We start from the raw sequence: 26998 nt of genomic DNA on the forward strand, positions 1-26998 counted from the left end.
GGCAGCACAAAAGCATTCTGAAACCCTGATCACAGCCCATCTTTGAAGTGTTTCGCTATGTGTGCAGGTGCGTGGCCCGCAGGGGCTTAGGATACCCGTCGACACCTCCCGTCACGGCCAAGAAACCGAGGCTGAGCCTACCTGGTGGCAAAGTCACGTACGTCCACGGGTGTCTGACTTTCAGGTGGGTGACTTTCAGGCCCACTCCAGCAAGCACCTTTCCCAGGAAGGGAAAAGGGAAAGTTTTGCTTCCAAAGGCCATTTGTGAGGAAAATCGAAGACAGAGTATTCAACCAGGGGCAATGGGGTGGGTGTTTGAGAGTGCGTGATGGGGGCAACGGGCTGTTTGAACAGTGTCCCAACTGCACCCATCAGATGGCTTGTTGGGCAACAATTGGCCCAAAGAGGTGAGGTTCTGTAAGTAGCATCATCAAATTAGTTAATTCAAGGATCACCAGCATCAACTTCCGAGCATCGTTTGCTAGGTGGCTTTTGGGGTAGGGTTCCTGCCGACTGTGTGATTTGCTGCTGTGCTGTGATGTTTATGGGCTCAATAAAGAGAAGGTTCTAAAAAGATTATAGGCACTGAAAGAGGAAATATAACCTTTTCTTTGGGAGAATGGAGGAAAACAGACTAAACATTTTTGGAATTTCTTGCCTGCCATGAAGAGGTGATGATTCCCTGTAGACATTCTCAGGTGTTTTACATCCTCCACAAAAGTCTTCGAGGGGAGGAATAAAAACCCCAGCTAGGAAACAAGCCGGCTTCTCCGCCCACCAGGGCCCTGATGCATCTCGGCGGACTCCGGCCATGAAGAAGAACTTATCACCAGGCAGCCACAAGTTGGACGTGGCTCATCCTGACTTGATTTGGTGTCTCAACGAAAGCACCAGCTTCCTCTTCCTTTTTAAACTGTCTTCTGGAATTATGGCCATTTCCGTGGGAAGTGAATCAAAGTGTTATCAGACTTGGGCCCACTGACTGTCCAGATGGCAGAATCTAAACAGGGACCGAGGGCATGTCTCGCCACGCGGGGACCCCCCGGAACGAGCAGGGCCAGCCAAGGGCAGAGGGCGTGGCTTTACTCCGGAAGAGTAGTGTAGAATGACCCTTCTGGACTTTATTAGGAAAAAAAAAAAAGAAATTGAAGAAGGTAATTGTGCTCATATTCGGGACTGGACAGTCTGGCTGGAGTCTGCTTTGACAGTGAGCTGCCGTGGGATTTCGTCCTACCTTCTGGATCGGATTGTGTCCCGGGGAGATGTGGGCCAAGAGACCCGGGACAGACCTTCTCACGCCTCCCTGACGGGGCCTCTGCACCCGCACACCTCTGGTCTAGACGGCATCCTCCGGCTCTGCCCCAGGACGGGCACTCAGCTCACTCCAGCCGTCGGGGTCCCCGTGCTCCCGATTTAACGTGGGTACAAAGTAAACGCATGCTCGGACGCTGTTTTCGGCCCACCTCTCTTAACCGTTTCTGTTCTGCACACTTTTCCCTTTTATGTATGTAGACTAACACACCATGAAAGTAGGCATGGTGGAACAAAACCGAAACAGCTCTACTGGTAGGTGAAAAAGTAATTTTCAGAGATAGGGTATCGTGCCAGGGTTCAATTCGCATTTTCTCTTCTCTTAAAATTTTTTTTTTTTTTCAACGTTTTTTATTTATTTTTGGGACAGAGAGAGACAGAGCATGAATAGGGGAGGGGCAGAGAGAGAGGGAGACACAGAATCGGAAACAGGCTCCAGGCTCCGAGCCATCAGCCCAGAGCCTGACGCGGGGCTCGAACTCACAGACCGCGAGATCGTGACCTGGCTGAAGTCGGACGCTTAACCGACTGCGCCACCCAGGCGCCCCAACATTTTCTCTTCTCTTAATTATTGGTGCACGAGATAATGTTAGATCCTACGATTTCTAGTGGGTTACATTTGATGAAAGAAAGACAACATGCTTCTGGACTATAGTATTTGATAATGAACTCTACATGATCTTGCTCCATAAATAATTGCATATCTACTTAGAAGTTTTCTCAGCAGAGAACTTAGATTTTGATCATGGTTGATGTGTCACAGAATCGTGTGGCCTAAGTTCATTCACAAACACCTCTCCCCATCACGAGGTTACACGGGAATGGTGGGAGGGAAATAATCCGTGGTCAACAACAAGATGTGGGGACCCATTAAGGTCCTTTTACGACAGAGACACGGGGAGGACAGCTGGGCGCACCAGGGGGCACACGAGAGTCTTCAGGTCTCAGGAGGCTGCAGGAGTCCCCAGGGGGAGGGGGCCAGGTGCACTTCAGAGCTGGGAAGGCGCAGCTGGGGACAGCCCCCACCGAGGACCTGGGGCATCAAGGAGGAGACCGAGAAAGGCCACGAGCCTACGAAGGAAAATTGCTGGAGACACATCATCTTTTAGGAAAATCTCTGCTTTTAACAGAATAAGAGCTGCTGGTTCAAAGTTCTTTTCTCATCTGGTGAGGCTTTCCTCCCTGCCCCCGCCCTCCTCCCTCTTCCCACCTCTGTCTTCCCTCCTCCCTCCTCTCTCCTCCTCCCTGCTCTGTGCTCCTCCCTCCTCCCTCCTCCCCACTCAGGGGAGGGACTTGGGATCCCAAGCTGCCCTCCCTAGTTCCTGCTCATCAGAGAAGCCACAGTTCACGCCTCCAGGAAAGGAGGACCCTGCACCCTTAGCGCGTGACAAAGCCCTGGGTGCAGTGAGGACACCTCACCGGGGACAGGGGCTTCTACGTGACACATGGCAGCTACAGGAGCTCAGGCTCCAATATCACCATCTGTGCTGTGGGGACTGCTCCTTCCGGGAGGACCGAGGGCAGGTGTGCAGGGGTGTCCCGGGACCACCCTGTGCAGGGCCAGGCCTCTGAGAGGAGATGGGCTGTTGCCCAGATCCTGCTTCCCATGGAGCTCCAGCAGCCCCTGGGACCGCCATGCCTTCCGTGCAGACCTGTGCACGCCGTGTGGCCCCCACCCCATCAACCCCACCGTGACTTCACCGTGAGTGTGCGAGGGGGGCTTTGCACGTGGTAGTAGCAAAGGAAACCATTTCACTTTGCTTAAAATAAAATAACATTGGAGAATGTTTCTGCTCCCAGAGCAGCTCGGCTGTAAAGTCCCCGAGAACCCGTGCACGCGGTTGTGTCCCCTGCACAGCTGGACCGGGTTTCAGAGCCACACTCGTCCCGGGAGCCCTTTCTGTCGATGTTGCTCGAGGTTGGCTCTATACCCTCTTTCCTGTGAGACTCACACACCCAATCCTGGCAATGTGTGCACGTCAGGGTTTTCTTCCATCAGGCCGTGTTTTCGGCCATCACAAAGCCTCACGTTCGGTTCGAGTTGGAAAGGAGGCAGCATTTCTACCAAGAGTTCCCTGGACAAGTTGGACTGTGTTACCCGGAGAAGTTGCTTCAACGAGCCACTTATCCACTGTCCTCGCTGGGAAACGGGCTGTGAGCGACGGCCACCTGCTCTCGCCTTGTGCCTCGCTTGTTCTGAACTCAGAAGCGGCCCACACCTGTGTGTCCGCGTCCTGGCCCTAAGCCACACTGTGCCTCTCCTACACACAGCCCCGGGTCCGGCTGTCCCACGAGTAACCACCTGTAGACCGGTCTCTATGCAGGGCCCTTATCTGTTGTTACAGTGTATAATCTCCGAGAATGCCCTAATTTCCATCATTCTCTAAGCCTGTCATCACGGCTGAGACAGGCTTATCCCTCTGAACAGATGAGATTAGTCGATCATGTTAAAGTCAAAAGGGGGATTATAATGCTTGTAATACACTGAGTCAAATTAAATGAGTTTTGTTTGTACATCAGAAGATCGTGTTGCCGGGGCTGGAGGATCTTCCACTGGGTATAATAAATTGCCAATAAAACATAAGTGTGTACGAAAAGACCCTCGAGCGGAGAGTATGAACAAAGTAAAGATGGTTGTTTTATCTTTATCTTGTTCCTGTCTGTTCGACCTCGTAAATGGGAGTCTTAATTCCGCTGGTGCTTCTCATTTTTAATATCCGGCGGGGACGGAAGGACAGAGTGCTGTGAATGGGGAGTCCCAGCTTTCTGCCGAGCTTTGCTCCAGACTCGGCACCCGGTGGGATCATCAAGGGATCGTCCAGGAGTGTTTGGGGATTCCTGGGCCCAAGTGAACAGAAGATCCCTCGGATGTCTCTACCCTCTACTTGCCCACTTAGCCACCTCTGTTTCTAAATGCCGGGTCCCATATTCTTTGAAGATGAGAACCTAAGGGCCTGTCGTTAGAAATTCTGTGAAGAATTCCCCCAGGAAACCAGAAAGCCCAGAAAATGCCAAGAGACAGACCAGGAGACATACCACACGTCTTCAGGGCCCATTGCCGGACTGTTCTTCTAGACACTTGTTGGTATCGGCAGAAGTAGACAGAATCTGCGAAATCTCACCTGTTAGCGTGTTCTGTGTCTGTGCTGTCTCCCACGTGAGTAGGTGGGAGTCTGCCTGTGGCCCATGCAAACGCCACAGTGTGGCCCACGTTGGCATCTTTCATGTGAGATGAAGCCCACGTGGCCTTCCCTGGTGCCTCCCATCGGCCGGATCCAGACGAGCTACTGCCTCGGATGGCAAATTGATTCTCGCACCACTGCCATCCAATTGAGTTAAGACCCTTCTAAAAATAATGGGGTCTTTCCAGGGCAATATAGAGAAGCGAAAATACTAACTCCTTTGATACAAGGAAGGTGGGCTTCCTCCTGGGGAAGATGGGCTCTGTGTGCAAGTTGTGCAGAATTGTCCTTCTCACGTTTCACAACCCTGCCGTGGAACGAAAGAAGGTGGCAATTGTGGGGAAAGCATGGAAATAAGAGACTGAATTAGGACTTCTGGCTCCCTTGGATGGTAGAAAGCTGTCAGGAGCATCTTCCCACTCTAAAAACAACAAGGGCAAATTGAGGAGATACTCAAAGCCACAGCTTTTGTTTGGAATCCACTGGAGAGCTAACGTCGTGAGGCAGTCCCCCAACTCAAGATCAAAGGGACAACAGGCATCTAAGGAAAGATGGAACAAGATCGCTTTCTCGCCTGGGAAGAGGGTGCCGGACACAGGCAAGAAGCTAAGCTTCTGATGGAGCAGCTTAGGGCGGAGCGTGGGCCGGTGAGACGATCTGAGAGCCTGGGGATCAGCATCCATTCACGGCTCCTTCTGTGCGTATCACCGGCTGTTCACAAAGGAGATGGGGAAAGGTGTGAGTCTCCCGGAGGCATCTCTGGACCACTTCGGCAAGAGGGAACCGCATCTGGTTTGGGAATGACACACAGTGCTGCCTGGATACCGCCACCCGTCTCTTCTGCGCATCACAGATTTAAACTGCTGGGGGACCCATCAAACACTCTCACTCTAGGGGAACTGGTAAAGCCCCCTGCAGATTGGGCAGGAGAAATACAAAAACCCTCCCTTGTTTCCGGCAAAAATAGTAGCAATAAAAAATAGGTATCTGTATCGTATGTAAAAGTAAAAGATATGAAAAAAGAGCACAAAAGATCGACGGGAGGAGTCACGTGTAGCGTGGTAATGCCCACGTACTCCATGGAAGCCGTAACATGTGTTGAAGGTAGATTCTGAACACTTAAAAACGCTTCGTGTAAACACGAGAGGAAATAATAAAAACATTATAAGATGAGTTATACGTAGTAAACCAATAACGAAGATAAAATGGAATAATAAAAAATTCTCAATCCAAATGAAAACAGAATAAAGGCAAAAATGGAAACAAAGAACAGACGAACCAAATAGAAACAACTGGCAAGATGATAGATTTTATCTAACCATATCAGTAATTACATTAAATTAAGGCAATTTAAATATATCCACTAATAGAAGATATCATATTGGCAAGAGGACACCTCAACCACGGGGACAGTTTACTAGATCTGCTGTTTACCTTAGCCTTCTGGTTTCAGACGGGGAAAAACGTTTCCCAGCAAGATTCCGTCTCCCCGAATAAAAGAGATGTCTTTCTAAAAGAAAAAAAAAAAAAGGAATATATCATAGTGGAATAAAAGCAAAGTGCAATTGTGTGCTGTTGACAAGAAATCCACTTTAAATATGAGGACAAAGATATAGGTTAAAAATAAAAGAGTGGGATTAATCAAAGGAAAGCTGGAGGAGATGCATTAATATCAGACAAAGTTGATTTCAGTACAAGACTCTCGCCGGAGATAAAGAAGGATATTATTTGCTGATGGGGAGGTCAATGCTCCAAGCAGACAAACATAAAAACCCTAAAGGTTTATAACAAATAAATTAGAACTTTAAAATACTTGAAGCAAAACTGGTAGAACTGTAAGGAACTAATAAACCTGCAGTTATGACTGGGCACTTGGACACCCCTCTCTCAGCAACAGGTGGAGCCTCGACAAAGGTGCCAGCAGAACTGGCACCGATGATATGGAAGAGATGAGCAGCGTCACAGCCAGGAGGACTTGCAGACATGTCTAGAACACCCCACCCAAAACATCAGAATTCGTATTCAGTTCATGGGCACACACTCACCACAATAGACCATAGTCTGGTCCAACAAACCAGTCCTAATAAATTTAGAAGGATGTACATCATACGAAGTATGTTTTTTGACCACAGTGTAATTAAATTATAAATCAGTATTACTGACTTCTGGAAAGTGCTGGAATGTTCGAAGTCTAAATAACACACTCCTCAATAACCCACAGGCCAAAGAGTAAGTGAGAAGAAAAATTAGAAAGTACCGCGATCTAATTGAACATTAAAGCACGACAATCGAATTTCCGGGATGTTGCTGAAGAATCTCTTCAGAGAAACTGACAGCAATGTCCACATATTAGTAAAGCATAAATTCCTCAAGCCAGTAACCTCAGCCTCCACTTTAAGGAATTAGAAAGAGAGAAACAAACAAAATATGAGGTCAGCAGAATAATGGAAATAATGAAGATCAGTGTGAAAAGTGCTAAAGTAGAGAAAACAGAAAAAAAGTAAAGAAAACCAAAGGAGCTAAAACTGGTTCTTTGAGAAGATGACTAGAACTGTTAACATTCAAGACAGATTTATTGAGGAAAAAGGCAAGGGCACAAATTACCGGAATCATAAATAATAGAGGGGACATCACTACAGTTTCTACAGATTCCAGACAAAGAAGGGGATGTTATGAGTAACTGTGTACCAAAGAGCTCAACAACTTGGATGAGATGAGTAACTTTTTGAAGGACATATACGTCATGCAAAAAAAACAAAACAAAACAAGAAATGAGTAATCCGAATATCTATTAACAAAATTGAACTAGAGTTTGCAATCTTCTCACAAAATGTTCCAGGTCCAGATGTCTACACTGATGAGTTCTAGCAAATATTTAAAGGACAAATAGTACTGATCATAGACAAAGTCTTCCAGAAAACTGAAGAGAAGGGAATATTTTGTTCCCTCTCTATGAGGCCAATATTAACCAACACCAAAACCAGGCAAGGACATCACAAGAAAACTATAGACCGGCATTCCTCATGAATACAGTTGTAAGTATCCTAAATAAAATTTTAGCAAATTGAGTCCAATAATATCTAAACATAGGTAATACAGCCGAAGTGATCAGGGATAAAAGTTTAGTTTAACACTCAAAGAGTAATCAATGTAATTCACCATATTAGCCAACTTAAAAAGAAAGGCAATACCGTCTTCTCAATAGAAACAGAGATATGATTTGACAGGTTTCAACATTAATTCATGTTGGATTGGTCAACCAGGAGGAGAACATTTTGTTAAACTATAAGAAATTGCTAATTTAAAATTTTTAAAATACAATTTTTATTCCAGACATAACATTGGTTTACTGCAGTGTGGATGAACTCGTTAATTTACACTGTAAAACTGACCCTGAATGTGGTCTCTTTGGCTTCCAAAAGCCCTTTATTGTTGGCATGGTAGATGTAGATGTTTGTGTGTGTGTGTGTGTGTGTGTGTGTGTGTGTGTCTGTGTGTGTGTGTGTGTATACCAAGTATATATATGGAATGTATATACAATGGAAAGTGTTCAACAATAAAAAGAAGGAAATCCTGCCTGGGGGTGGGCCAGAGTAGCTGAACTATCTAGCATGGCCCCAACGCAAGCTAAGGTGTGTGTGCATGTGTGTGTGTGTGTGTGTGTGTGTGTGTGTGTGTGCGCATGCAAGTTGGGTGAGGAAGGTAAGGGGAAGAGCAGCTAGAATGATAGGTAAGTTGCCATGTGACAAGGACTTTGCCCGGCGGATTGAGCTATTTGGGATTATTTTCATTAAAACACTGAATACCTTGAAGGATTGGGAGCAAGGCAGGTGCTTCGAGAGGGAGGAGAACGGTGGTTTTCAGCCGCCGGCCTGGGTCACGGCATGGGCCGGACGTTGACAACCATGTGACCTCAGGCGGGCCACTTGAAGCATATGGGCCTCAGTTTCCTCTTGTCCAGGCTGGGGATGTCGATGGCGCTCAACTCACAGACCGCCTAGCCCTTGGCGTGGTGGCTGTAAGATCAGCGTTGTGCTGTTAGGGCAAATCTGGCAATGATGCCCAGGAAGGGTGGAGAAGGGCCTCGAGGGGGAGGCAGGAGGGGTGGGGCAGACACTGAGCCAGACGCTGAGGGCCAGAGGCGGAATGGGCCCCTGAGAGAACGTTTGGGAGCCACGCGAAGGTAGAAATCGCATCGCCTGATGCCAACTGGATGCAGGGGCAGAGGGAAGGAGGCCCGGACCACTCCCGGACCTGAGCCTCTGTGACCACAGGGGAAACGGGGGAAGCTGGGCCTCCGGTCCCCGAGACTTTCTGGTGAGATAGAAGGTGTAACCCCAGAACAAGCCGTGCAAATACACGTTTGCACACCCCCAAATCGTAGTTTTAGATCCAAGTGTCCCCGGTAGCTCCCACGGTCCCTGCAGGTTGGGGGAGAGAAGGCTGAAGCTCGACAAACCTGAACACCTGCCCAGGTGAGATGCCTGGAGCAGGGCCAGGCGTCGGGTCAAAGCCTCACCGAGACAGTTCCCTTTGCATGCTCCCTATGCACTTTGCCACGCTCGAAGGAGTTGGTTTGGGAAGACAGGAGAAAGGAAGCCACGAGTCCCGAAATGTGCCCAGAAATTCCAAGACTAATTTATCTCCAGCCGCAGTGTTGGGGGGTGAAGGCAAGTCTCAAAGCCGTGCCAGCGTCGACCTTTAGGAAAACCTGCCACCAGCTGTGTTCATACAAGACAAAGAAAACGTGGACACCAAGCTGGCTGTGTAAATTCAGCCGAATTCCAGAATTTGACTGGAACATCCCCAGATCCCCAGCACAAGCAGCCCCCATGCCTGATTCCAACAGACTGTTGGAGAAAAGGAAGGACTGTCATTTCCCCGAGGGGTGTGCGTGCCGAGGGCGGCCCCTTCCGGGGAAAGCATCACCCCTCTTGTTGGCAGACCTGCACGGGGCTATTGTTGGGGCGCACGTCGGGATGAAGCCCTTACGCTCACGCGCTCACACGCGAAGTAACTTGTCCAGTGAGACTCGGGGAGGGATGGCAGAGTCGGGGCAAAGCCCTCGTCCCTGGGGCTTTTATCGGTAGCTCGGTGTGCTGAGCCAGAACACTCCCCCGCATGAGCTCCGGGATTGAGAATTGATGGTGAGTAACAGCGTTAGGACCAAACGACGCAATGCTGGAATGCATTTGCTAAACGCCTTTTCTTTAAGCATCGAAATAGCCCTAAAAATAGAAAGTATTTGTTAAGAATCGTTTCCTTACTGTTGCTTGAATTCATTTCTGACTTGCAGCCGAGGAATTAAATTTTCCTGCAGAAAATGGGATCCCCACCAATGAGCACAGCCCTGTTGACGTGGATCCTTGTGCAGAGGGGAGAAGCAGAAAGTCATCAGAGCGCCTCCGGTCACGGCAGCAGCTCGCGGAGCAGGTCACGGAGTCAGCGTGCTCGGTCGCAGCCCGGGGGCGGCGAGCCCGAGGCGGAAATACGTGCGCCCTACGGAGAGGCCACATGCACTCCAGGCACAAACATGCTACGGCAGTGCCACTGGCGACACGGGGACACGGCCTGGGGTGACGACCTGGCTCCGGGTTTATTCGCCAGGACCTTTTGGATTCTTGTTTTCTCCCGTGCATCTGATGGTGCTAAGCGTCTATGATCCCCAGTGCACAGGCGCTGGGTATACAGATGGCCCGGCCACCCCCGCTTGTTTTCTGTACCTAGACCCGAACATCGCGGAGGGGGCTCGGAATGTAATAGCTCCCCGGCCGTGGGGCTGGCGTGGCGGTGTGCCGCAGAGGTCAGGACCCAGCCGCACATCGTCAGCACAGGGAGACAGCACAGCCCGGAGCCTCCTCCGTTCAGGACACCCCAGAGACACGACCTCCTTCTCCCCGGCTCCTCTGCCGTCCCGTTGTATCGTCGCGAAGAACATTTCTCGGCGGTCTTCTGTTCAAGTCCTGACTCTCCGGAAAAGTCCCCCCGCTCCCAGCTTCTCCAGGGTGGGCTACGTGAGGAGACATAAGACATGGTCTTTGAAGAAGCAGGAAATCAGCATGAGACACAGGGAAGGTGGGGGTCCCTGTGTGAGCACCCTTTTCAAAACGCTTTTCCTTCTGACGGGTGCGTCTCAGTCCACGGTGCTTAAATCCTACATAATTACAAGTGAAAACAAAAAAATTTAGTGCAGCTGTGGGCTGTGACCGGTAGCTTCTAATACCTGTCCTGTATATTCTGTGGGGAGCACATTCTCCTAGAGTCTCGGCATCTTGATGTGACAAACACAGTTTGTAATAAATGCAAAAAATTACAGCTCGTCACAAACCAAATCAAGCCCGGTTCACAGAATGCAGACTTCCGCACGTCTGTCTGCAGTTCCACCATCGGGCCTGTCCTTCCCCCGAGCGCTTTGCCCTGTCCTGACACGGAGCGGGGACCGGGCCCGTCCGGACCGGCCACGCCAGCCGGGGGACACTGCGTGTCTGGGCCCCTCTCCCTGGTTCATAAACGGCCTCTGAACCTTCTTTTTTTCTTTTTTTTCTTTTCTCTTTTTTTGTCTGCAGACTGCAGGGACCTCTGATGAAACACGACAGGCCGAACGTGTGTCTGTCGGTTGCCAAATAAACTCACGGGGATCGGCAGGCAGGGGGCAGAGAGCAGCCCACGGTTAGGGCCCACGGCGTCTCACCGCCTCCCTCCCGACGGCGTCCAGAGCCGGCACGGCCGCCCGTCTGGCCTCAGCCCCGCGCTGAACCTGCGCCGCGCTGGGGGCTTTCGCCGCCGCCGCGACGGGCGTCTGGGTGAGCAGGGACCGCCGGGGAGGGGTGCGGCTTACGCAGGGCTCGCGCGTGGCGGCCTTGCCGTGCGGCTGGGGGGCCTCGGGGCGGACGGCCTCCCCTGGCTTTCCCGCCGCTTCTTTAAAAGGGCCCCTACGTGTCGGGGAACGACACGTTGTGTGCCGCTGGCCGGCAAATCACCCGAGAGCACGCATCTGCTCTATGATCACCTGGGCCCGGCAGACACCCGGGTGCGGGCAGCCGAGCTCTCCGCTGACAAACGATCCCCGGACGTGTTTCAGCCGCCGGTCGCCCCGGGAGGCGTCGTGCACCCGCAGCATCCCTCGAGGAACTCGGTTTGGGAATTTCCTTCAGTTTAAAAAGGGGAACGTTGCTCTTTCAGGTACCTTGTGCAGCCCCACAGAGCTCACTGAATCCCAGCACGGTTTCTGAAAAGGAGGGGATCCCCAAGTCCGGTCACTTCCACCCGGTTCCACCTTCGGACGGTCCGGGGCTGCAGCCGGCGTGTTGTGGGCAGGAAGACGCTTCCTTCAACAGCCCTTTCTCCTCTGGCTGGTTTGCCCTCCGACGTTTCCCGGGGCTTGATCTGATCTCCGTTGCTCTCCTACTCTGACTCTGAGAATAACCTGTGCTTCCCAGGCAGAGAAAAGTAAATAAGTGGAAGCCGGGGGGCCTCTCCTCTCGGTACGGTTTTGCGGAAGAACGCGGCCGTGGGCGCGCCCTGCGGTGCTCGGTCCCCCCCCCCCCCCCCCCCCCCAGAGCTGGACCCACACGCTCTGCCCCACGTTCCAGGACCGGCTCCCTTTCGCAGACACATTGGTAAGGCGATTAACTCCAGGAGCTCATGTCGCTCAAAGTAACTCAGACGGTGAATGTTTTGACCATTTTGATGTAGAAATCGAGGAAAACAGTCATCACAATCAGGGACAGAGCTCTGAAACCCCTGGCAGGCTTGCGAGGGGTAATAAAGACGCAGAAAGCCATAAAAGCAGGTGATTTAGGGGAAGGCAAGTGTGTGAGCACAGCTGGTATTTTAAAATCTGACATTATTTTCAGTATTTATTTTAAATCTCAATGCTTACTTTGATTTAGGAAGGTCAAAGAATGTGTTCTTTTTTCCTCCTGCTACAGAGAGAATTAGGATGACCCTACAGGATAGAAGAACAAAAAGGAAGGACTGTCTTTGGTTGACTTTAAAAGGAGGCAGGTCACCTGCTCCACCCACAGAGCCACTGAGGACGCCGATCCTGCGCCTTCAGGAAGGACAAAGACCGCAGGGAACATGAGTGCGGCCGTGCGCCATCTCCCTGCTGCGGTGGCGACCCCCCGGCCTCCGGAACCCGTCCCCCCGAGTCCTCGCGTCGTGCGGGCTGTGCCGTCTAGAGCAGCCACGGCAGCTCAAACCCGCACTCGCGCTGTACGTGAACCGAGGGGTGCGTTCAGGACGCTTGTCAAAACAATCCTGAAATCCCATTTCCCTTTAATAAAGTATAGTTGTGTCCTCCAGATGTATGCGTGAATAAGATGTCATACTCTGTTTTGGTTCCGGATTGCACCCTGCTGATGTCCTTAGGCAGCAGGAAAATTGCCTTATTGAAGCATATTTTGCTGGCGGTGGTGACGGGGCCACACTTGGCATTGGCGTTACACACGTGACATATTCAGAGACCTTTGAGTAAGACGTGAATATCAAGTGATTGGGAAGGCGATACGGGCTCTGGGCTTTTCTCGGGGCATAAAAGCTTGTGGTTCTGGATGAGTATCTTTCAGATCAATATGATTATGTCATAAAAACACGTCACGAGACAGTTTGCTTTGCAGCCTTCTCGCCGGCTTGCTTCCGCACGGCCCGCGTTCCGCGTGGGACGGGCCGGGGGACTGTCAACGGTGCTGTGGCCACTGCGCCTGGACCTCCCGACTCCCCTCAGGTGCTGGCGTTCCTGGTCCTGTGCCCGGCCCGGCGCCCGAGGACACCCCGCTCTTGTGCCGGCCGCTGGGCGTCCCGCCTCCGGGACGAATGGGACTCACTGCCCCGGGGACCCGATGCTGCTGGCAGGTGGCAGTGTCCCATCTTCCCAGATGACCTCGGTTCTCCATGTCACCCCAGGTTGCCCCCAGCCCCTGCAAACCACAGAGGCCTGGCCGGGTGCCCACCTGAGAGGGCAGCCAGCCCCAGTCACCCTGCTGGTCCCGAGCCGGAGAGGCCACAGGGCAGGTGAACGTCCTTGCAGGAGGAGGAACCCCTCTGCACGCGGCGGCCAGCCGCAGCTTCGTGTTCAGATGGGACCGTTTCGTGGCAAAACGGCTTGGTTTTCAGCCCATTTCCAAGTGAGTGTAGACCACGTCAGTTTAAAAACACCACCTCTGAGTAACGGTCTTTTCTTTTTAGAGAGCACAGGGCAGTGAGGGAGCCTCACCTCAAAACTCAGTCTTTCGTTCTCTTTTAAATACAAACTAAGCCTCTTGCTTCGTCCGTCTGCATGCACCATCCGCATCAGTTGTTCAAAGGAAAAAATGAAAACATTAGAACAAAGTTGGCTGATGGACACAGGGAGCATGGTTGCGACCCCACTGCCCTGGTGCCTGGGGCGCTGTTGCCCACAGAAGTCCCCCACACGCGTCCACGTCCCCAGGCTCACGGTCCCCGACATCGTCCACGTCCCCAGGCTCACGGTCCCCGACATCGTCCACATCCCCAGGCTCACGGTCCCCGACATCATCCACGTCCCCAGGCTCATGGTCCCCGACATCGTCCACGTCCCCAGGCTCACAAGGACCGATAGCCCCAAACCTTCCAGAACTGGAACTCATCCTTTAAAGAGGTTGTTGAAGCCTCAAATAACAGTCTTGGATTTGCCTCCTTTCGAAGGAGATTTGCAGTTTCTTTCTCTTTTTTTTTTTTTTCATTTCTGTCTCTCTTTCATTTGTCTATTTTAGGCTTATTCTTTCCTCTTCCGTTATTTTTCAGCGTTAGCTCTTGAACTGCCCTCTCCCCTCCAGTAGCCAGTGCAAAGAGCAGGTGGGGGTGAGGGGGCTCTCGCCATGAGAGAGGCCGAGGGAAACGCAGGTTCAGAAAAACTGAAACACCGAGCCTGCCGCGGACTCGCTGTGGCCCCTCTACTTTTGACAATGACCAGATAATATTCCTTTTAGGAAAATAATAAGAATACAAATTTTACTTAAATGTTGTATGTTGCTTTTCTGTGCTTCTTTAATCCATTGCACAAACCAGCTATGAAAGAAAGCGACTGATAATATACAGTGTTTCCCAAACCTCTGTGACTGCTAAGCATTTACGTCCTCCAGAAGAACCTTCTAGAGCGTGTTTGCACCACTTCTTGTACATCCTTGAAAACATCATCCTCCACTCAAACATGTCGTCCCAACGTATGAAAGTGATCTTTCCAGAACTCTTGCAAAACGACCTGCTGTGTTCTCTTCTGTTCACGTAGCTATGAACATGTTAACGACCCTCCCCCCCCGCCCCCGCAGCACAGGCGGGTGACACACGAGTCCCCTAGAAATGGGAACATCCTTACGTACGCACAGCTCAACCATCAGCACGGACCATCCTGGAAACAGACTCCCCTTCTCAAGCGTCTGCTTTTCTCGACCCGGGATGGGACCTCGGGGACCACCAACAGAGCTCATTCCACGCGAAATCAAGATCCCACGTGTCCTCAAAGGTGGAGATTCCTCCTCTCGGAAAAGTGGATCCTTTCCTGTGTTTGGTCTCTTCTGGTAAACGTGTACATCACTGGGCATTATCTGCTCCTCCTGTGTTTATTATTCGACTCTGTTCACTTTATATAAATTAACGTCTCCTCCCTCACTTTCTCTGCTTCTGAGAGATCAATGCATTTCGTGGTGACTTTATTACATCGGTGTTTACGAAGGTAAATCATCCCGGCATATTCGCTCCCTGGAGGACACGTCCGTAGGCCATTGTGCCGTGTCGAGTCCCGGCACAAGTGGAGATGGCAGGCAGGTCTGCTCTTCCCCTGGTGAAGGCTGAACGCACCCAGTGCCCGCTGGCACGGGGCAGACATGGTCCCAGTAAGGTCCTGCACGTTTCTGCGTATTCGGCCCTCTCCTTCACCTCCTTCCTTCTGTCCGACTACTTTTAGTCTAAACCACGTGTCTGTTGCTGGGTGTTTCAACGCTGGAGTGCAGTGTTTATCTTCCCCATTCCCCAAAACCCCATCCGTACACGCTGGTCTCGGGGCAGGACACTGGCCCAGATGGACGGCGTGTCTCCACTTAGAACGTGATCCTAACTCTTCTGCCCTTACGCTGCTTATACCTTTGGGCCACAAATCGCAGGACGACACCAGCCCCCCTTTTGCTTCCAAGTCATCTGACGGCACCAGGAAGACGGTCAGACCCGGGAGCACACACACCTAGACTCCTGGGCTTGTCTGGGAGCACGCACGCAACTTTGTGAGTTGGTTGGGGACACCAGGCGGGGCACCCACGGAGCCCTCTTGTCCCCGAAAGCTCAGAGGGCACGTGTCCTCCAGGATGAGCCCGGTCTGAGACGTGCTCCTGGGAAGGGCGGCCCCGTGGGGGAACCGGAGGGGCCCAGAGGGTGGATAGTGGGCAGGGGTCCTGGGCTAAGGCCGAGGTCGGGCACGCAGAGGAGCCACCGCCCTCGGGGGTAAGCGCGGCGCAGACGGGCGGGAGCTGTGGGCACCGCGGCCCTTCCCGCGCCTCCAAAGCCACCAGCCGCCCCGCGGAGCGCAAGCCGCCCTCCCAGGGAGCGGAAGGAAGTTCAAGCGCTGGGGCCTTCGCAGCGGGAGCCCGGTCACATGGGCGACGTCATGAAATTTTACTGCAAAATATCCTTTTTTTTCTTATTTGAAAAGACAAATTATTAGCATTTTTAAACAATTTCAATATGTTTAATGGCTGAGAGTGGAACTCAGACTGTTCCGCTTACTGAGTCAAGTGCGGGGTCTGTAAACAGGAGTCTTAAGTTACCCCAAGAGTGCACTCATTTTAAATTTTACTTGAAAGCGGGATGTACGTTTATTACAATTTCAAACAAAATGCTAATGCCATTAAACAAATGAGGTTTAGGCAAATTAACTGCATTTTAATATTCTGAAAGCCTATGATATAGGACATTGTGTTACGAAACATTGGCTAGAAGTATCAGTTGCAAGTGGGATTTTCATTGCTGTGAATCTCAGGAGAATATTTGTAATTAGTATCATTTGCCTAATACTTCAGGTTAATTAGAATATTTAATTGAATAGCTGTAATCTTCAGAGATGACTATATTATGATCAAATTAGCACCCTCCCAACGCATGCTGATCGCAGGACGGCAGCCTGCCTCACTTCTGCTAGCTATTCGGCCCTCTGGAGCGTTCAGCAACATAAGAAAAAATCTGTTTCTTACACTTTTGAATTTTAATGATCCATTTGAACTCTGCCATCAACATTTAATTATTCTAGGAAAAAAAAAAGTCCCAACCATGACTCCCATATGGCATGTTGGCAAATACACTTGCCCACAGAGGCGCCCGCACCTCTCCCCAGCAGCTCTCGGAAGAGATTAACACAGACTTTTTTCCCCCTGAATACAAGGCCCTTTTTTTAATAGTGTTTGCAAATACAGACCAGATGAAGCTTCACAGAAGAGGTTACTAGGATACTATTGAAACACTATTAGGAACAGATGAATTGAGTTTTAGAATGTTACAATGGGTTTGATCCCGTAACGTCTCCACCGGACTTTCTGTATTGTGTGCAGAAGGTCTGGGGAATCAGGTGCCTGTTCAGCTAAGCCTTGTTAGCCAGAAAGGCCCCCGTGTTTTTTGTGTTTTTTTTTTTTTTGGAAGATGTGGGGGGCAGGGTGGGGGAGGCGTTTGTGCAAAAATCTTCATACTGACTAGAGAGACGGGGTCCCTGGTTGTAGGATTTAATATGAAGATACTCGTACGTGTCTACGCAAAGCATATGTGTGCCGTTCCTGCATCGAACCTATGGAGGATCAAGTCGTCCTCACAGAGCGATTCAAGATGTACGGAAACGTATTTAGGGAGACAACTACAGGTCGTCACATTATTCTTCCCAAACGTAGGGAGATCTTCTGTGGCCTGGGGATGTCCTCCAAGCACGTTACGGAATAACGTAGTGGGAAAAGCGTTACCAGCCAGGATGCTGTGGATGCACAGACATTTCAGAGTCCCAGGAAGTGTGTTCCCCCACGGGCCAGAGCTCATAAGGTCAGTTGTGCACCATAAGCCACAAAAAGTTCGGGAGGGAAAGTGATTTAAATGCTGGAACAGTCCCTCACGACATAAATCATCCTTAGGTTTCTACGCCCTACTAACCGTTTGTACCATAAGCACTAAACCTCTTGGCTGGGGGGTGGGGGGAGGGGGAGGTCTGGGGGAAAAGTGAGAAAAGCAAAGCGGTGGAGTAAAGTGCCATTGAACAAAATAACGAATTAGTCTGCCTGGCCATCGTCAGTGTTTTGTTTTGTTTTGTTTTCAGATAATCTTTGTTCTCCTTTTTGCAAGGACTTCAACATCTTTAGAGAATTCCAGAGGCGCGCGCACACACACACACACACACACACATACACAAAAGCCACACGAAGGTGAGCTTTTAAAACAGATATCGCATTTTGCTTTGAGATTAATAGATGAGCCAAAAATAGGGACCTGGTTACCTGGTTTTAGCTGAACCATAAATAACAACAAGGAGGAAGGTTAATTCTGCGCAAATGTCATACAGGGATTTTCTTTGAAATTTTGCTTTGTTAACAGGAGTTAAAGTAGCATACGTGTAATTTATAGAACTGGCAAACACAAAGCATTCCTGGCACCTGAGTGATTGACAATATGATGCATGCGAGCCCTGGTGCTCACAAATGGTGCGTGGTGTATTTAGCAAAATTCCTGAAGATGTGCTCGGCTGATGAATGGCGCTATGGAAAAAAGCGATGATTCTAAAGCCTGGAACGTCTTTGACGGGAGAGTCAGAGGCGCCGTCCTGGAATGTCACAGCGTTCACACGAATCCAGCGCCGCCAGCTTTCCGGCAGGGAGACGGGAGGACAGACTCTGGTCGGGCTCCTCGGCTCGCATCTGGGCGTCCTGCTGGTGTCGCCTGCCCTCGGTCCAGGTTTAGACAAGTGATACTTCTACTGAGACACCCGATTCTCTCTAATTTCATTCTCACGTCCCTTCTGAGTCATGATTTAAAACCTGCTCCTAAGCAGCAGTGCTAAAGGAAGCACCTGGAGAATCAGTTGGCACAGCGAAGATTTCTCGTACGGAATCTTGAAACATTGCTGCTGACGGAAACGGCGCGGGTCGCGGGCGATGGGAGAGCCTCCTTGCGTGTGCAAACTACACCTGGGGCAATTGTTCGGGGCCAGACCAGTTCCACTTTTCAGGAGCTGGTGTCACACGCGCACAGATCCATCAAAGCCTCCATAGGTGTCTTTTCAAAAATTCCGTCCCCTCCGTAACCGCGGTGCGCATCTGCCGAAGCCCATCACAGACAGTCGCTAATGGCGAGGAGCCGTGCGTGATGTGCTAGCACTTACTGGAGGTGCCCCCGCACGTGCAAAATTCCTCCAGAATTAAAAAATCTGCTCCACTAATTGTGGAACAAATTTTCAACAACCCTCTTTGAGAATCCAGCTCTAAGTATTCTCCCATCGATTAAACAGATGGCAGATAAGATTGTAAACATATTTGCTTCATATTGAATAGATCGTTTCTGGCATAATACTAATTAACAAATTAAATGACTAAGTCTCTACACCACATTAGGAGTTAAAACCACTTTGTAAGTTTGTCTTGGGTAGTTATTTACTTTGACAACAGCATGCAGTGAGAGACTGTTAAACGTCTCCGGCAACATTACGCATGCCGTAGTTTCCTGTTTTAAAACTCCATATTTTATTATAATTCATTTGGCTTTCATTACAGTCACTCATTACAAAATGTATGTGCGTTTAATCCATTTCCGAGGGCTGCATATTTCCACATCGCCTCCCCGTCGTTGTGATTATGGCTGTGGTGCGCGAGCACGCACAGAACCAGGCGTCGCCTCTCTCTGCGCCTCATACTTCAAGGGGGCTCTTCTGGAGAGAGGACTCCAAGGTACTGTCTGTCACGGCAGCGACGCTGCTGGGGACGGTTTCTGTGTAACTCGCTTAAAGGAACACAGCTTCTTGGTGTTCCGACTCTTCATAAGGCAAGTGGAATCCGTCCAAGCCGATTAAGGAGGCTGCGGCACGGTAAGCGAGAGAACCTGCAAGGCTCGGCTGATCTGCCCTTCGTCCCGGGCCCGGTGAGCTCACCCATGACATGGGAGCGAGACAATGCCCTCCTCCTGGCAGGGGAGGGGGGTCAGGACCGTCCCGTGCAGCCCTCGGGACACGTGGGCGAGTCACTTTAGGCTACCGCACCACCTGGATGCGTTCACGCCGGAATGAAACGGGGAATCACTCTGTTTGGCGAAGAAGTGGGCAAATTATCCAGAATGATCTCTTTGCCTCAGAGTCCCCACATTTTGTGGGAAATTCACTTTTAGCCTGAAGTGCGCCGGCACCCAAGTTCTTCACCTCAGTTGACATACGGAGACCTAGAAAGTATTTATTTGCTCCTCCTCCTCCTCCTCCTTCTACCTCTCTTTCTTCTTCTTCGTATACTTTCTAACGAAACTAGAAAGCTTTCCTTTACAAATCATAATTTGAAAAGGTCACATCCCGACATGCTTGCTAACTCGGGGCAAATATAGAACAGAAACATTTAAGCAAATGTGCCTATGCACGGGGTCCTCACCACAATTTGCCCAAATCTTGTTATTTTTCCCGGGTTTAGCCACGATTGGCAGACCAGTTACATCACTGGGTATCAGTAGCAGGCTATCACAAGAGAGAAACTGTATGCATCATTTGGCAAAAATAATGTGTTGTATGACGGGTGCAATGTGACTGTAGAACATAGTCAGAGAGGCATAGAGTTACAAGCACAGCACCCCAAAAAAGAGCAGAAGATCTCTCTTTGGCGGTCAGCGGTCATGGCCAGCACTCTGCAAACAAGTGGGAATCACTCATGAATGGTCCAATGGCTCAAACAGAAAAGGAAACTCCAAAGTATCTCACTGCCCTAACGTGCTCGGATTTCTTAAATCAAATAACGAGATTCCACCTGCAGGCCATCTAAGTGAACGCCCACCGTCTCATACACCCGGACTCAAATGTGCTCGGATATTTATTTTCCGTTCCAGGTGTAGTTTTCAGGGTGGATCATTTTAGGGCTGGGAGTATTCTCCATCCAAGGGTATTCCCCCCCCCCCCCCCCGCCGTTCTGCATGACCCTAAGTCGTGATGTGATAGAGCTTGCTGAGTGAGGGCTTCCTAGAAAGTCCTTGGACGACCACAGACACGCTCAGTCACCTGCCCAAACGTGTCACTTGTGAATTTCAAGTTCACGGCCTTTTGGTGGACATTATAATCGAGTCCTTTACATGTCACTATTTTTCCCCTGTCAATGCGAAATATTTATAGGGAACTTTCTACGTATGTGACAATGACATTAAAACAACCATCTCTGCACACACCTAAATGGAGATGACCTTCAGTAGTTTCAGGACAACCTTCAGAAAGCAGGACACAAGGCACGGGTTGGACCATGGGGGAAGGGGGAGGCAAGCTTGTGTAGCAGAAAAGGGAAAACAGTGCATGCATGTGACCCCACACAGAGGACACTGAGTCACTGTGAACGGGACATGGGGCCCAAGACCATCACGACCCAGGTCTCCCTCTACAGCCCCGCAGGCGTCTTCACAGGAGGCAGCATGGTGGGAAGACGGCAAGATTTTCAGTCCGACACGTGGATTTGATTCTCAGCTGTACTGGGTGACCTTTGGTAATTCCCTGAAAAAACCTGACCCCCAAATTCACACACAAGATGGAGAAGATAATGAAAGACTCCGTGTGCCATAGTCTTGAAAGAAATAACGTGACGGAAAGGTCTCTGTGTTTTTCCATGTATGTCAATTAAGAGGGCTTTTCTAATTAAACGTAGCTTGAGATTCGCTTTTTGAAGGACGCATCTGGTTGGTAAAGGAAACACGTTTGTGACAGTGCATGAGCAAAGAAAGCTCAGAGGGTCCTTTCCACTCCCCACCGATGATGTCACCTTAAGACTCTCTCAGAACTCGCCAGAATAACTTAGGTCAAATCTCGGCATGAAGGCCTTCGTTTTTAATTTCAAGTTAGTGAGTATGCTTCTGCTCTGAGTTAATATGGTGTTAGTATGCTTTTTAATAAACTGTGACCTGGTAAGGTGTGACGGCTTTGGCCGCGGCTCTGTCCTGTTAGCCACGTGGTCCCCGAGTGGTCACGTCCCTTTGGAAGACCCACTTCGTTTATCAGACAAGGGCTGAACCAGCTGGCATCTACAGTCCATTCCACACTTTCTTCACCTACAAAAATGGAAAAGAGGGGTGCCCAGCTGGCTCAGTCGGCGGAGCGTGTGACTCTAGATCTCGGGGTTATGAGTTCGAGCCCCACAGTGGGGGTAGAGCTTACTTAAAGAAAAAGGGATTGGATACGTTGTGGGGTTTTTTTTGTTTCGTTGTTGTTTTCGTTTTTATTCACACAGAGATATTAAGTGTATTAAAGGACAGGCCCAAACATCTTCTTCCACGGGGACAAAGCTGATGTCTTCTCCTGAGCAGGACAGGTAGGTTTGTGGTGAGAAGCACTTCATGTGCTAGCAGTGAGGAGCACAGTTTACGTCAGTGGGACACAAGACAAACCGTCGTGTGCAGGCAACACGCACCCCTTCTCCTTTCTCTCCGTGATGTTACAATCCACACGGCAGTCTCCACACCCGTTCAACCCGAAAAAATGAGAGGCTGTTAAATTCCCTAAATCAAAAGCTAAAGTCCATAAAGCGGAAATCACCCTCACAAATACAAATTGTCTTGGCAACTGAGTAAGTCAAGTGTCTGTCATCTATCTCTGCTACGGCCCAAACAATCACAAAGATGGAATTTATGTCATTTCAAATAACTGCTTCCGTTTCGAAACATCGCATGAAATCTGTGAAAGGTCTAATAATTTGGAAAACTTTTTAAAGCCCACAAAGTTTAAAAGATTGGTTTTGAATCCATGAAATGTCTGGAGGTGAACTATGAAGGTGCCGATGTGTTTATGAGTCTCTGGTGGTAGCAGAGGCCCAGCGATAAGATTCCAGGACTCATCATATTTCCAGATGATTCTCTAATGACTTGTGAAGGAAATGGTGAAATTAAGATTAATTAATTAGTAAAGAATTTAGAGCGTCCTTCAAATAATATTACTACCTGCAAGGTTTTCTTGTGTGTGTGTGTGTGTGTGTGTGTTTTTTTTTTTAATAAAACAATTTCCTCAGGATCTGGTGATGTGCTTATGAGCCGATTAAATTTTTAGAAATGATAAAGAGGCAGATAACATATTACCTTAGGGAAATAATTGACAGCTAATCAAAACTTCCAGGGAAAAACCCAAGTAAAATATGTCTATCAACATCACCCGCTATCTGTCTCTTCCTAAGACTTCATTTCCTGAGCGGTGTTGGTATGAGACTATCAGGTGTCAGGTTGGAGCTGATTATTAAGGATGACACTTAGGGATCCCACAGCTGTAGAAATGACAGATGATGGCGTCAGATTTAAGATTTCTCTCCAAGCAATCAGGGAAGATCTCAGATCTAGGTGAAAAGAGGATGTGAGTGAACAATTTAAATTACTCAATATTTGTAGAGCAGAGTGGGAAGATATGAAATAATCCACAATTATTCACCATTTTCACGATGGAATGACCGATTCTAGACAGAGGAAGGAGTGATAGAGCAATCACTTTATTAATTCCACCATAAAACTTTATTTAAGCTAAAACTGGAATTATAAATACGACGATAAAAATTAACTCTATCTTAAATATAGACATTAATAAAAATGAGATCATGGCGTTGTTTCGGTTGGTTAAGGATGTTTGTTGGCTTAGGCTTGAAATAACTAATATTTTCCCGAGTCGATCCGCCCAGTAAACCAGATTGATTTTGCTTTACCCCAGACTCAGCCAAGATGGTTTCAACCTGTGCTAAATACCCTTTGCCCTAATTCCATAGTCACTCTAATGCCATAATCTTTGCATTAATCTTAATCTAATTAATTAACACACATATCTTAAAAGAATGAAGAGAGCTAATTTTGTTTTTGCCACAGAAGGTGGGTTCAGCTTTGGGACGAGCCGTATGGGGACAGGCTTGTCACCCGCAGCCCCGGCCGGGGACGCGACAGCAAGCCAGTGCTTTCCAGGGCTCCAGGAGGGTGAGGGAGGACGAGCACACAGCCCGCACAGCCTGTCCCGGGGGCCTATTAGGGCTGATGGGGGGGAACATGGAAGACGGAGACTTTGAATGCTCGTGGACACAGCAGACCGCGGACAGGTCACTTCTGCAGCCTGCGGGAGCCGGCCAGCCCCACGGCCTGGGCCGCCCTTCGGAGCCGGCAGTGCCCGCCTGAGGTCACCTGTCCCCTCTCCCCTCCTGACGGTGACGGGCAGGAGAAGGGGCTTCTGGGAACTTGCAGTCCAGAGACTTCGGGCTGAGCCAGTGCTTGGAGCTCAGACTTCATGCTGTTCCTGGCATCCAGGGCCCTCGGCCTCTTACCTGGGGCTCAGACGGGCCCAGACGGGCCCAGATGGGACCAGATGGCTTCGGGGCTCCTCTCAGTGCAGATGATTCACTGTTCATCTCTCCACCTCGAAACCCAACGATCAAATGCTATCCCAGCCCAGAGCCGCTGAGAGCTGACTGTGTGCCAGTCACCATCATCGACCTGAGCTTGCGTCACTGGGTCCCCGAGAGTTTGGAGTGGCCTCCCCAGTAGAGGCCCCAGCAGAGCCTGGCGGGCAGGGCTGGATCAGCCTGATTGGCACCCGGGTCTGCTCTCTTAGCCAGTCCGAGGGCTGCCCTGGAGGGAGGAGCTGAGTGGGCAGTGATAATAAAGTCTTCATTTTATTTGGGACTGCCACAAGAAACGTGTCAGGATAGCCCTCCGGGAGGTCCAGTGGCATCTACTGGCAAGAACGGGGGGCAAGCCTGGGGTAAGAAGCGAGGGGGGCGCTTGGGGCAAGCAGGTGCCTGACCATTAAGACCCAGAGGCCCCAGCACCCCCCACCCGGGCCTGGGCTGGCCTTTCCCTCCAGATCCGAGCGGCTCGTGGCTGCCTCGCGAGACCCAGTTGTCTCACAGCCTCTCTTGCGGGGCCTCCTACGTCAGGGAAGGAAGCGACTCCCCCACCCGCCGTCTTCAAAGTCCACATTCAGGGAGGAGAGAATATAATGGTGCCTTGTCCCCAGTGAAGGTGTCAAAGAAGAGAGAAATCAGAATTTGTTCCACATCACCAGAAACTGCATCGGGACCATCCCCGGAGGGTGAATGTTCTGAAATTTTCGGAGACAAAAAAAGCCAGCGTGGTGTCTGCACCCCGCAGTAAAAGTGACGGAACCAACGAGGAGACCCCAGGTTACTGTTTGAAAATGGCTGGCAATGGGTAATGTGGTTTTGTCGCAGCTCTGGCATTTAGTCCCCACCCCCATGGACCGGATTCCACCTGATCGGCCAGCACCATCCCCCCCACCCCCGCCAGAGCAGGGCCCCTGAACTACCCTCAGCACCCGCCCAACCACTCCTGTCCTGGAGCCACGAGGGAGCGTGGCCCGAACCCCTTTGCACAGGACCACGTCGTGTCCACTCTGAAACAGGCCACGAGCACGTCTTGTCCGTGCGGCTGAGGGTACAGATGTACCAAGAGGGTCTTTGCCGACTTGAGCCATCAGCGTCCTCAGAAGACTGGTCCTGAAGATGAGGATTTTCCCCCACAGCTGCAGGGGGATCTTTCCGGACCGTTCCGTGAAGCGTAACCTCGTCCCGGGAGCAAAGTGACACCGAATGTGCTCCTTCCAAGCGGTCTTGTGCAGATGTAAAGAGGCAAAGCAAAAGTCGCTGGCTCACGAGCAAAAATTCGCCAAGTCAGAGCCAGCTGGGGCCTCGCCAGTGTCGTTCGAAGGTGGAAAAGTTGTTATGTTCAGTCATGGCTCAATGTTCTTACCCACTTTGGTCCTGTTGAAAGTGAAATTTGTGAGGTTTTTGCAAATGCTATAAATTTAGACTAAAATGTTAAGATTTAACGTAAAACTCTTTGTTTTGGTGTGATAATAAAATGCTGGTTTGGGTGGAACAGCAGTATGATAAGAATAATATTCTTTTTTTTTTTTTTAATTTTTTCCCAACGTTTTTTATTTATTTTTGGGACAGAGAGAGACAGAGCACGAACGGGGGAGGGGCAGAGAGAGAGGGAGACGCAGAATCGGAAACAGGCTCCAGGCTCCGAGCCATCAGCCCGGAGCCCGACGCGGGGCTCGAACTCACGGACCGCGAGATCGTGACCTGGCTGAAGTCGGACGCTCAACCGACTGCGCCACCCAGGCGCCCCAAGAATAATATTCTTTAACTAACAAAAAACCCCTAAGAGCCAAAGTATTCAGAACCGGTTGTTGTGGATCATTCACAATTGCACCCGGGAGGGGACAGTAGCCTACCAACGGAATGGAGGCTGTGTTTGCAGGAATTTAATACTGTTTTATCTTACACAAAAAGACTGAGCTATGAAACGTTGGTGACGAAACTAATGCCGAGTGTAAAAGACATTTCAGCCCGCACTAGGCACTTTCTGTCTTCGCTACCGGTCCTCAATCAGACAGGACACTTGTCTGAGCATTAAAGGACTCTTTTGGGTACCAACCCAAGTGTCCTATGATGAAAATGATTATTTTATAAATGAATCCTGTACAGTTTTATTATATTTAGTGCACACTTATTTAGATCCTTAACCAAACCCTTTGATAAAACCTTTGCCAGAAAACCACTGCTTTTGGAGCTTCAGTGACTCGCATTTTGGCCTGCCCACACCTTACCCCTTTCAAAAACAAGACAAAAAAATTGCACAAAGGAGACATAGGAAAAGCAAGCCAGAAACCAAACAAATTCAATTCCAAAAACTCGAAGAATATGCAAGGTCTAATTTTGAAATTAAATAATTGTGTTTAGAATATCTCAATTTACTATAAATACTTCCCAAAGGACATTCTATTACTAATTAGATTCATTTGTTTCGCGAATGCAGCAAGAATGAAATGGACCTACAATCTTATATTATCTGAATTTGGAAAAATGTACAAAGGAATCATAAATACAGTACCTTGGTTTCAGAGGTTTTATTATATTTGTTATATTTATTAGTTTGGGGTTTTTTTCCCCCTGAATAAAGGGGAAAAGAGCGTAACTGAGAAAATACAGAGGCTGCAATCTGTTCCCGTTTCGGTACAAAATAATAGAACTGAAAATATCTTCTATTTAGCAAAGCTTACCATGTATCCCAGCATTTGTGAAGGAGATTCTTTTCTTAAAAAAAATAGTTTGTGGAAGATTCCACTGAGGAAGTTAATAATTTCAAAGTTATTTAACCACAAAATTCAACTTCTGAATAATAATTAAAAGCCATTATATGAAAAATTTAAAGCGGTAAGTTTTTTTTTTTTTAACATCGGAATATTATGAAGACTTTGGCATAGACATGTATGCCTCAGACATTGATTACATCATGGACACGTACCAAAAATA

This window comes from Panthera onca, chromosome D3, assembly GCF_046562875.1.
Source record: "Panthera onca isolate mPanOnc1 chromosome D3, mPanOnc1 haplotype 2, whole genome shotgun sequence".
Classification (NCBI taxonomy): Eukaryota; Metazoa; Chordata; class Mammalia; order Carnivora; family Felidae; genus Panthera; species Panthera onca.